Raw genomic sequence first — 12,600 nt, 5'->3', positions numbered from 1 at the left:
ATTTAAAATTAAACTAAAAACTGGGGACGCCTGTCCCCTGGGCGCCATCTCCGCCCCCAATAGACCAAATAGGAACTGATAAATGATAATTCAATGACAGTTTGCCCTGAATATGTATTTTGCACGTGATATATTGGCTGGCTGTGTTACCCCCCCCCCCCTACTTCCTGCCTCCCAGCCACTTTTTTTTATAACGCCGTGGCTGATATGATTGATACCCGGTAATCCTTCAGAAGGCTAGGATATAGACGATGAAAATTAAGAATAAATTGTCATCACTTTAAAGTAATGGTAAACCAACCATTGATACCTAGAATTACCCTAGAGGCAGTTTATCGCACCTTCGAAACTTTGCCAACATTCAAGTTGCAACTTAGCTCTTTTATGCGGATCCGGTTTGGCAACACTGATCGTGTGGAAGCAAGCTCAGTCTTGTCTCTGGTCCGTGTTAAAGTGGGCTGGCTTTAACCCAAAATTCTTATCTTTTGCATGGAAAACACAGTTATAGAACCTGTAGAAGTAGTGTCATTGAAGTTTTTATGTGCTTTGTTTGTATAGTGAAGTGGACAATGTTTTCAGTTACTGAAATACTTCATATTCCCCGAATACGTGCAGTAAGCAGCAATCATCGTAATGAAAGAAGCCGTCGAAAAGAAGCGTGCAAGGGCATTGTACAAACCTGCCAAAGGAGACTTCTAGTGTTGAGTAGAATTCTTTTACTTATCATGGTATGACTAAAGATGACCGGACCCCTCTCCGATTTTCTTCATATTTGGCATACTTACTAATTGAGGCCTGCTAATGACGAATCTGAAGTTAAAATTTGTCGGAAACGTCTAGAAATTGCAAAATAATTGCGAACCATTTACGATAGCCCCACGAACCATTGACGTGTGGTTAGGTTAGATAAACATAGTTAAAAGTTGGTGTCGTGGTAATATCAGGAATATATATATTTCCTTGTGAAACAAAAAAATTCGCGAAAATCGACGGTTTCCATTCCGAAAACTAACGCCTTATTTTCGCTTATTTTGCAATTTCTAAACGTTTCCGACAACTTTTAACTTTTGACTCGTGATTAGGAGGCCTCAATTAGTGAGTATGCCAAATATGAAGAAAATCGGAGAGGGGTCCTGTCATCTTAAGTCGTTCCCTTATCGTTATTAACTTGCTCGACACATATTTATTAGTGCTGAATAGTGTGTTTACGTAAAAGTTTAGTAGAATAGCTATTAGGAATACATTATGTAGGGCAGTTTATATAGTATGTTAGTAAGCTTAACAGTTGTTCTGTTTGCAGTTGCATTGGAATTAGAATTGTAAAAAACAGGCATTACGCGTGAAGTTAACGAAAGAATACTTGCATTCGTGTTCTCGTAAATCCGTAAATGGCATTGAAATGTGCTCGCATAACATAGTAGTGTAAAAGTATATAGGACTGGGACAAAAATTTTCTTGTACGAAAATTAGCTCAAAATGCCTATAAAAGTTTATTGCTCAAGTGTCCTCCTCTATTAAATTTAAGATTTTGTACAAGAAAAGGTTTTTCAGAAAGTATGAGTTTTCAGAAAGTATGACCCCCCCCCTTAGATTGATTTGGCTACAGCTGTATCTATTAGATTGTTATTCATAAACTTGTTAAAAATATGTCTCTCTCGATACTATTTTGGCTTCACTTAAAACTAATCTAATAAGTTCATAAGAGTTTTTTGATTATACAGTAGTACACTGTAATATAATTTTAAATACTTATTCAAAATATTTTTGTACTATTATGTTAATATGTTAACCTAGAATATTTTAATTCAAGACTAGGTACAACTTGTTTATCTAATACTAAGACAATGTAATATGCAGAGGTTTTTCTAGAATTGCTCTGTTTGGTTTCGCATGGGTATTTTTATTTCTTGAGTCTCTTAGTTTGGTAGATACAGCAGCGCGTGGATATTTTTATCTTGAGTGCATTTTAATATTACCTACACTGGTCTGTCACTTGCTTAGCCACTAGTCTGTGGATATTTTTATCTTGAGTGCATTTTAATATTACCTACTCTGGCCTGTCACTTGCTTAGCTACTACTCTGTGGATATTTTTATCTTGAGTGCATTTTAATATTACCTACACTGGCCTGTCACTTGCTTAGCTACTACTCTGTGGATATTTTTATCTTGAGTGCATTTTAATATTACCTACACTGGCCTGTCACTTGCTTAGCTACTACTCTGTGGATATTTTTATCTTGAGTGCATTTTAATATTACCTACACTGGACAGCTGACAGCTACTCCAGTGGGTATTTTTATCTTGGGTGTATTTTAATATTACCTACGTTGGCTCGGCCACTAGCTTATTACTACCTCATGAGTATTTTTAATTGTTGAATCTTTTCACATGGCATTAGGTCATTATTCTACACGCACATCACGACATGTCCTTGCAGACATGCAATTGAGGTAGGTCAGTGGACTCTGTAGGTCTTTGCTTTCTGGGGATCAATACTTATTCTACCTTTGTGCACGTAAGACATTGGCATTACAACTAGTCATTTATTAAGTATAGAATTTTGATTTGAACCCCAAAAAATTGTATATAATAAACCTAGGATAAAAAAATACCTACACACTAAATATATACACTAAGTATACAAAACATATTGCTAAACCCAATTGATATTTTTATATTAAATATAGAGTTTTAATTTAAACCCCAAAAAATCTGAAATAATAAACTAATAATAAAAAAATATTAACATATTAAGCATGCAAAGCATATTATTAAATACAATTAATATTTTATATCAAGTATAAAGTTTTAATTTAAACCCCAAGAAATCTGTTAAAATAAATTAATAACAAAAAATGCCAAATCAAAAATATTGTAATCAATGCAATAAGAATATATCAAGCCCCAATTGGACTAAGCACCAAAAAAATTGTAATCCAGACAAATATAGAACACTTATAAAAAAATGACCAAAATGTCATAGAAAATATAGTCTGAAATATTTCATATATAATCATAAAAATACTTGTTTTGCACAACTATCCACATCTTCATCTGGTCTAAAAAGAAAACTTGAAATACCTGTTAATTATAAACCGGCAAAGCAGCTCCGCTATGCACCTATTCATAGTAGTTTTAATAGTCAACTAAGTGACTACCGTTTTATATCAGAGTCAAAATGTGATATTAAGAATTTTTTGAATAATATAAATTCTGATGTGCAGGATATTCTAAATAAACAAAATAGCTCTTATAAATTATCTTTCAAATTATTTACACAATATAAGAAACCGAATGGAACAAAATTTACACACCCCCACATAACAGAAACTGTAGCTGTTTATTCAAATAAAAATTTAGATAAAATAATAGGCAGTTTGATAGAGCAATTGAATATTAAACACTCTGAATTTGCGGCAAAATAATCTGGATGGAGTTTATGTGGAAGTCCACACAAGTTATATATTAATATTTCCAAATTTAATCCACTACAAGGTTCGACATATCTGCCATTACCTGCCAATATTAAAAACAAAAAAGCCGTGGTTAACATAAAAAATAATGATGAGAAATGCTTTTTGTGGTGTATTTTAGCTGCTTTGTTTCCAGTTTTAGATCATCCAGAAAGAATAAGTTATTATAAACAATATGAACACAATTTTAATAAAGCAATGGAGGGCTTAAAATATCCAATGTCAGTTCAGAATATTGATAAATTTGAAAAAAAGGCCAGAGATATCAATGGTAAACCATTATCTATTAATGTATTTATTTGTTCTACTGGTGCTGGAAATTGCTTGATCGAACCTCTCAGAATTAGTACACTTGATGATGATTTTGCTGTTTCGATTGATTTGCTTTTAATTGAAGGAGATGGTACATACCATTACACTTTAATACGCAATCTTGAAGCTTTAGTAAGAAAACAAATAAATAAATCTAATACAATATTTAAGTTGTGCCGAAGATGTTTAACTGTATTTGATGGTAAAAAAAATAATAAATGGGATTAGTGAAGTGAATGCAGAAATTTCTAAAAACAAATTAGTTGAACATTTAAAATATTGTGGGAACCATAAACCTGTTCATATGATGATGCCTAGTCCAAGTGAAAATGCCGAATTCAAAACATTTGAAGCCTTGTTGGAACACCCAGCATATATAGTTTGTGATTTTGAATCAAACCTCAAACCCTTTGCATTCTGCAGTCCAGATCCTGATGAATCTTCAATTACATCATACCAGTTACATGAACCTTCTAGTTTTTGTTATATAGTTATACGGGATGGTGTTGCTAGTGAACCACACTTATACATGGGACAAAATGCTATCAAAGAATTTGCACATAGAATTGAAAATGAGTGCTATGACATAGCATCTAATATCTTATTAAAATCAAAACCTATGATACCTTTAACAGAAGAACAAATTGAAAATTTTAAAAATACAAAAAAATGTCTGGTATGTGATTGTGAATTTTCAGATACAAATATCAAGGTGAAACACCATTCCCATACAAGTGGTAAATTCTTAATGGCACTGTGTAATAACTGTAATATTAAGATCCAGAGACCAAAATTTGTCCCGATATTTTGCCATGGTTCTTCCAATTATGATTTTCATCATCTGATCAGGTACGAGGGGTTTGACAAGCAGAATTTAAATATTTTAGCAGAAAATGATGAGAAATATATAGCTATTAGCAAGATAATTAAAGTTAATGGTGTTCCTTTTCACTTAAGATTTCTTGATTCATACAGAATTTTGTCAGCTAGCTTGGCTACTCTGGCCAGTCAATTATCTGATGATCAATTTAAAATTACTTGTGATATGTTTCCAAATCAGGACTTGAAATTAATTAGGCGAAAAGGTGTATACCCATATGACCATGTTACTGATTTTTTTAAATTTGATGAGTGTTCTCTGCCACCACAAAAAGCATTTTACAGTAAACTTAGGGCATCCAAAATTACTGATGAAGATTATCACCATGCTCAGTTGATGTGGACAAATTTAAAATGTCAGACATTTGGTGATTATCATAAGGCATATTTAAAACTTGATGTAACTCTTTTAGCCGATATACTTTAGGCATTTAGAAAGTCTTCAATAAAAAATTATAAGTTGGATCCAATTTATTTCTAAAGTGCTCCAGGCCTAGCATGGTCTGCAATGTTTTTGAATACTAAAATGGAATTGAATTTAATCCAAGATCAAGATATGTATCTGTTTATGGAGCAATGTATAAGAGGAGGCATGGTGCAATGCTCTCAGAGATATGCCAGAGCTAATAACAAATATATTTCTAATTATGATCCAGAATTGCCATCAAATTATATACTTTATGTGGATGCAAACAATTTGTATGGGTATGCTATGATGGATAAATTGCCATATGCAGGGCTTGAGTGGGTTGAAAATTTTAGTATTGGGGATCTTCAGGAATTTGATGACAGTAACTATGGCCTGTTCTTAGAAGTTGATCTGACAATTCCTGAAGATTTACACAATAAGTTTTCTGATTTGCCCCCAATTTCTGAGGTTGAGTGTTCACCTAACTCTAAACAAAAAAAGCTAATGATGACTTTGAAAGCAAAACAGGATTATGTAATATATTACAAAAACCTTCAGTTTTTGATGCATCACGGTGTTAAAGTAACTAAGGTTGGCAAAGTTTTGAGGTTCAGGCACTCAAAATGGTTGAAATCATATATTGATACGAACACCGAGCTTCGAACATCTGCAGTAAGCCAATTTGATAAAACTTTGTTTAAATTAATGGTAAATTCAGTATATGGCAAAACTATAGAAAATGTTAGAAAGCATACTGATGTTAAATTAGTTACCGACCCCAGCCGGAGCAAAAAATTAGTGGCAAAGCCGAATTTTAATTATAGAAGAATTTTTGATGAGAATATGGCAAAAAACAAAAATTAAGTTTGATAAACCTATTTATGTAGGGGCGGTGATATTAGAATTGGCCAAATTACATATGTTAAAACTTTATTATGATGTGTTGAAACCTTTTTATGGTGATCGTATAAAATTAATGTATATGGACACAGATAGTTTTATTCTTGATATTCAAACAGAAGATGTTTATAAAGATATATCACATCCTGAATTATTTGAATATTTTGATACTAGTGAACATTCAAAAATTCAACCCCACAACAAAAAGGTGCCTGGCAAGTTAAAAGATGAGACACTTGGCGATGTTATTGTGGCATTTGCTGGGTTAAGAGCTAAGATGTATAGTTTTAAAACATGTAGTGGTGCCGTTGCCAAAAAAGCTAAGGGTATTGGTAGAGATACTGTAGATAAAGAGCTTGAATTTGAAGATTACAAAACTTGTCTCATGTCACAGAGGTTAATCCGAACATCGGAATGTAGAATTCAGAGTGTGGATCACTTGTTAACTAGCAATATTGTAAGAAAAGTAGCACTAGAACCACATGACGATAAGAGACGTATTTTATCATGTGGCATACATACTTTACCGTGGGGTCATTGTGACTTGAGAAGTGGTAATCAATGCTCAATTACAGAGCATGATTTGAAATAAATAAAACATGCCAATGACTTTATTTGGATTTAAAAAAAAAGCTATTATGGACTTGCCGACACCAGCACCCTCTCCTGATATAATATCTAAACTAAGTGGTTTCTTAATCATTCATCTGAATAGCATACTTACAGATGTTGATGATAAAACAGGTAAAACATTATACATATTTAACAATAATTTAAATCATTACCAATTACCTATAGGTGGTCAATTACAATTTATTACAACTCCCGAGGGTGATGTCAAAATTTCAGTAGGGAGAAATATTTATAGAATTAAGCACTCAAACATGGTTTCTGGCACTGTATATACCGTCTCTGCCGGTGATTGTTTATATATTGAGGTCCCGGGATATTATGACAAACTTATATCTTTTTTTATAGAATTAAGAATTAGATATTTTAAATAAATAACCACTAGAAACAAAAAATAAAAATGCCTAATGATATATTTGGCCATACAAGACATGAAGATCACAGTGATGAGATTCTGATGCTGGATGTCAGAGTTAAAAAATTAAGAAGTGATTTACAAGTTTTACAAACCACACTTAATGCTAGTCTTCAACTAGAAATTACTAATTTACAATCACAATGCATGGACCCTCTTCTTAAAATTGATTCAGAACTTAAATTATTGCTTCAGAAATATACTGATTTGGCAACATTGGATAATTTTCAAAATTTAGAGGAAGCTGTAGCAGTTCTTCAAGCCAAATTAAAAACTCAGAATACCAATTCTGAACAATTGAAACAACAATTAGAAGAGCAGATTAGTAGTGTCCAGGCACAGCTCCAAACAATTGTCAAAAGCATAAAATCACAAGAAGATTTTGATCTAGTAATTTCCACTCTAAAATAACAAATTCAATCACTACAGATACCTAATCTGGATCCCTTGAACAATGCCATAGCCGAGGTTAAAGAAAAAATTGAGACACTTGAAAATTTTATGAACAACTTACCATCTTCTGATGCTTTGAGTGCTATAACTCGCAGTGTAGATAACATCAAATTGCAACTTGAGACATATGAAGATTTCGGAAAAATTCAGAGTACCATAACTCACCTTGAGGGTACCATAGCAGCAGTACAAAGTGATCTGACAAATGTACAACAAACTCTAGAATCCCGCTTTCCTGGTATTGTAGACACTCTTGTTAGTGTCCAGCAACAGATCACAAAACTTGAAAACCTCAACACTAAATCTGAGCTATCTCATTTTCATCACTTGATCGATGATATCCAAACAAAACTTGAAATTTTACAACAATCGACACCTACTCAGGCAGACATAACCCTGCGTAGTGTGGCTGACGCTAGTGAATTAAATAGTGTGAAATTAGCACTTGAATCTTTGCAGAATACTGTATCTAATTTGCCTACATCTCAGGAACTTAAAAATATTAAAAGAGCAGTAAATCGCATACTAAAATCAGAAGATATCAAGAATATCCAGACAGAGATCAAACAGCTTACTCAGACAGTGGCCACTCTACCAAATAATCAACATATTAATGAACTTTATGCTTTGTTTGAGGATATCAGAAGACAAGTCCATGATCTTACTGCTCAAAATTCAAAATTGGCACTTGTTGAAAATCTACAGCAAATTGTAGCTAACATCAAGCAACAGCTAGGGAGCATGGAATCCAACCAAGCAAATACTCTGTCTGTTTTTGCCACGCAACTTCAAGAGATTGTCCAACAATACAAAAAACTTGCTGTGGACATAAGAATAGAACCAGGTCACGATGAGATTGTTAGAACTATCAACGAGCACCTTGAAACTGTAACAAGTAGATTGCTTACAGCAGAAAAAGAAATAACTGGCCTAATCGAGAATCCTAAGCATACAATAATCCTTGAATTGTACAGTATCCCCAACAAAGAATATGATTCACCATTTACACCAGGTGGCAAACTGTATAAACTATCCCCTGCACAATTTTATTACCAGTTTTTTGTTGGGGGCACACTTAGACCAATCAAGATTAAATATTGGTTACAACCACAGGCACACCACTACCCTACCTTATCAATAACTAATGCTGAAAACAAATTAAAGGTCACCAGTGTAGAGTTAGAGGATTTTACAGATCCCAATACATTAGAAACATCTTATGCTGAAGATTATGGATCTCTCGAATTTAATATACATATAGGAGACAAATTATATTTAGAAAACCCTGTAGTATCAGCTGCTGAACACCCTATAGTTGCAATATTCTTGTTTACATACTATGTCTAGACAAATTATTGTTGATGAATTACACAAACCAGCCAGACATAACTATAAGCGACTACCAGTAGTCACAAAAGGCATAGATGATTTATGGCAGTCTGACTTGGTTGAGATGGCACCTCATGGGGGACAGCTGAAAAATTTAGACAAGGTCAACAAAGGATACAAGTATATACTTACTGTCATAGATACATTTTCAAAATTTGCCTGGGCATTGCCGCTCAAATCTAAGACAGGAAAATGTGTTACAGAAGCTTTTAGGACAATTATTAATCAGAATGGAAGATCACCACTCTATCTACAAACAGATAATGGCAAAGAATTCTATAATTTGGTGTTCCAACAATTTATTAAAAACCATTCAATAAAACATTACTCGAGTTACAGTGATCTCAAGGCCTCTATTGTAGAAAGATTCAACAGAACTCTAAAAAACATATGTATAAACAATTTACTCTTCAAGGTAATTATAAATGGCTTATTATCCTAACAGAACTTTTAGATAGATATAATCATTCAGTTCACACTACAATCAACATGAAACCCTCTGAGGTAACTTCATCTGATGAGAAAAAATTGATCAGTACTGTTTACTATCCTAGATACCAGCCAACAACAAAAAAAGCTAAATACAAAGTTGGTGATCAAGTAAGAATTAGCAAATATAAGCACTTATTCAAAAGAGGTTTTACCAGAAATTGGAGTACTGAATTATTTACAGTGGTTCAAGTTAAACCTGGGGCTGGTAATACATATATAATAAAAGATCACCGAGGTGAAATTCTCAAAGGCAGGTTTTATGAAGAAGAACTTAACAAAACTAAGCAACCCGACACACATCTTATAGAAAAAGTCATCCGCAGAAAAGGCAACAAAATACTGGTCAAATGGCTAGGTCTCCCAGAACACAGCTGGATCGAGGCAGACAAAGTGATACTATGAACACCTGGGATGTTATAAAAAGACTACCAGATCCTGAACAGCAGAATAAGAGAAATGGAAAGCTGCTGCATGATAATATTAGATGTCTTATTGTTGGACCATCGGCTTGTGGTAAAACTACACTAATGATTGATAATTTTTTATTGGCACCTAACTGGCTAGATTGGAAAAATAGGCACTTGTATGTCTTCTCTAAGAGTTTAGAACAATTAAAATATCAGCAACTGATGAAGTTATATGATGGACTGGATATAGCCACTTTTGAATCAGATGTTAAACCATTTCATGAATGTCTCGATAACTCTGTTGTTGTATTTGATGATATTATATTGGAAAACCAAAACAAAGTTAGAAATTTCTTTACACAGGGCCGACACAAAAACATAGATTGCTTCTACCTGGCGCAGACTTTTTCTAAAATACCAAAACAACTAATAAGAGACAACAGCAATTTTATATGTGTGTTTCATCAAGACCATACCAACCTCAAACACATACATGATGAATATGTAGGTGGTGACTTGAGCTACAATAATTTTTCTAAGTTTTGCAGTAGGTGCTGGAACCAGGACAGTTATGGGTTTGTCACAATTGATATGACAAGAAAACCTAATAGTGGTAAATGTAGAAATAAAATTAACAATTTTCTAGACATTGAAACATATATAAATAACCATGAAAAGACCAATTATTGATGATCTTAAATTAAGAGACTATCTTGTAAAAAGATTTAAGGGATGGAAAGTAGAGAACCGAGGTATCTATGAACAACACAAGCGCACAGAACAGCCGATTATTGATGCTATTAGTGAACTAGGTAAAAATATCAAAACTGTTACAGAGCAGAATCAAAATTTGATCACAGAGCTTGTATCTGTAGCTGCTAGGAACATATTAGATTATGCAATCACCCCACTTTCTAGTATTCATACACCTAGTCCTGTTGCTCCTCGAAGAATTGAAGCTACTCAGGATCCTATTGAATTGGGTCTTCTTGCTCAAAAATATTTAAGCACACCTAAAGACAACAAAGATGAGGTTTTTGGTTTATATGCTGACACAGAGCTTGATGGTAGCATCATACATAGAATTGGCAATTTTAGGGTAACATTTATGGGAGATGATCTAATAGTATATTCAGAATCTCATCTTGGAGAAAGAGGTGGTTTTGTTAAGTATCCTGGAACACCTGGATTATGGGAATTGATGACTCGTAAGAGACCTGGCAACTATACAGATCAAGATTATGAGCATTACAAAGAAATGTTAATAAAATCAGATGCTCTATACCAGAACAATGATCCTACACAAAAAAGAGTCAAGTCTAGCAGTGCGGCAAAATACAACAACTTAATCAAGCCCATATGGTCACAGATCAAAACAGGTAGTGGGATCAAACAGTACAACACATTGCCTAAAGAATTTGTTTGGGTTGACGATGTCAGGAAACTTGTAGATAGATTGCTGGTGATAGCTGGTGAAGAAAATGCCGGTAACCACAATTTTTACAATGAAAAAGTTGGAATTATGGACATGATAAGCACCAAATTGTCTAATTTTATAGTGAATGATACTAAGGGCATTGGATATCTTATAAAAATTATTAATACTCTACCACCTAAATTTTGGAATATCTCTGAGGGTCGAGGGCTAGTTAATGACATCATAAACAAGTTGCCAGTTGAGCTACACATACCAGGCTATCAGTATTGTGGTCCAGGTACCAAACTAGACTATCGACTAAACAGAGGAGACCCTGGTGTTAATCCTCTAGATGCTGCTTGCAGAGAGCATGACATAGCATACAACACATACCAATCTTGACAAGCGACATGTGGCAGACAAAAAATTAGAAGAGGCTGCATTTGGTAGATTTGTAAGCAAAGATGCTTCTTTGGGTGAGAGAATAGCAGCATTGAGGACTACCATAGCTATGAACACCAAACAAAAATTGGGGTGGGGGTTGTAATAAATTAACTAAATTAGCTACAATTTAATTGAACTAGTTAATCCCAAAATATGTATATAATAAACCAAAAATGAAGGCCAAGGGTGTTATGTATCAGATACCTTAAGCAGGTCTTAAATCTCTTAAAACTATTGATAGTCTTCTAACTAAAAAGCAGCGCAAGAAGAAAAGTTCTTGTCTTGCCAAGGGACATGGTATGAAATTATTACTTAGTACCCCACAATTAAAAAAATTACAGCAATCTAGAAAAAAATCACATATAGGTGGATTCATATTTAGTATCCCAGCTATTTTAGCAGCTCTCGGCGCAGTTGGCAGCTTGGCTGGGGGATCAGCTGCTATAGCAAAAACAGTAATAGATGCCAAGAAGAATAAGGCAGAATTACATGAACAAAAGCGCCATAATCTGGCCATAGAAAAACAAGGCAAAGGTGTTAAGAAAGTTACGAATAAGTTTAAAAAAAACAAGAGCCGCTTACCAACCAAGATATTGAAGCTTTAATCAAACCACTGGGCATCAAATATTTTAGAGGAGTACACATGTCTGATTCTTTACCAGAACAACCACTCAAAAAAGAGTGTGGCATAGTTAATTTGGATAAGTACAAAAATCAGGGCACTCACTGGATCTGCTATCTTAAATGTTTAAACAATGAGGCATTTGTGTTTGATTCATTTGAAGGTGTTCCACCTGAGAATTTAGTAAAATATCTAAAATCAACTAATCTTTATTATAATAATACCCGTGTTCAAAATTTCAAAGATATTAATTGTGGACATCTATGTTTATCTATTCTTAGATATCTGTCTCAAATAAATAAACCATCAATTGAAAATTTTCAAAAAGCTTTGTGGTATCTAAAACATCATGGGAG

This window comes from Lepisma saccharinum, chromosome 19 (genome assembly GCF_977018435.1).
Source record: "Lepisma saccharinum chromosome 19, izLepSacc3.1, whole genome shotgun sequence".
Classification (NCBI taxonomy): Eukaryota; Metazoa; Arthropoda; class Insecta; order Zygentoma; family Lepismatidae; genus Lepisma; species Lepisma saccharinum.
The sequence above is the reverse complement of the archived record's forward strand: the minus strand, read 5'-3'. Positions refer to the sequence as shown.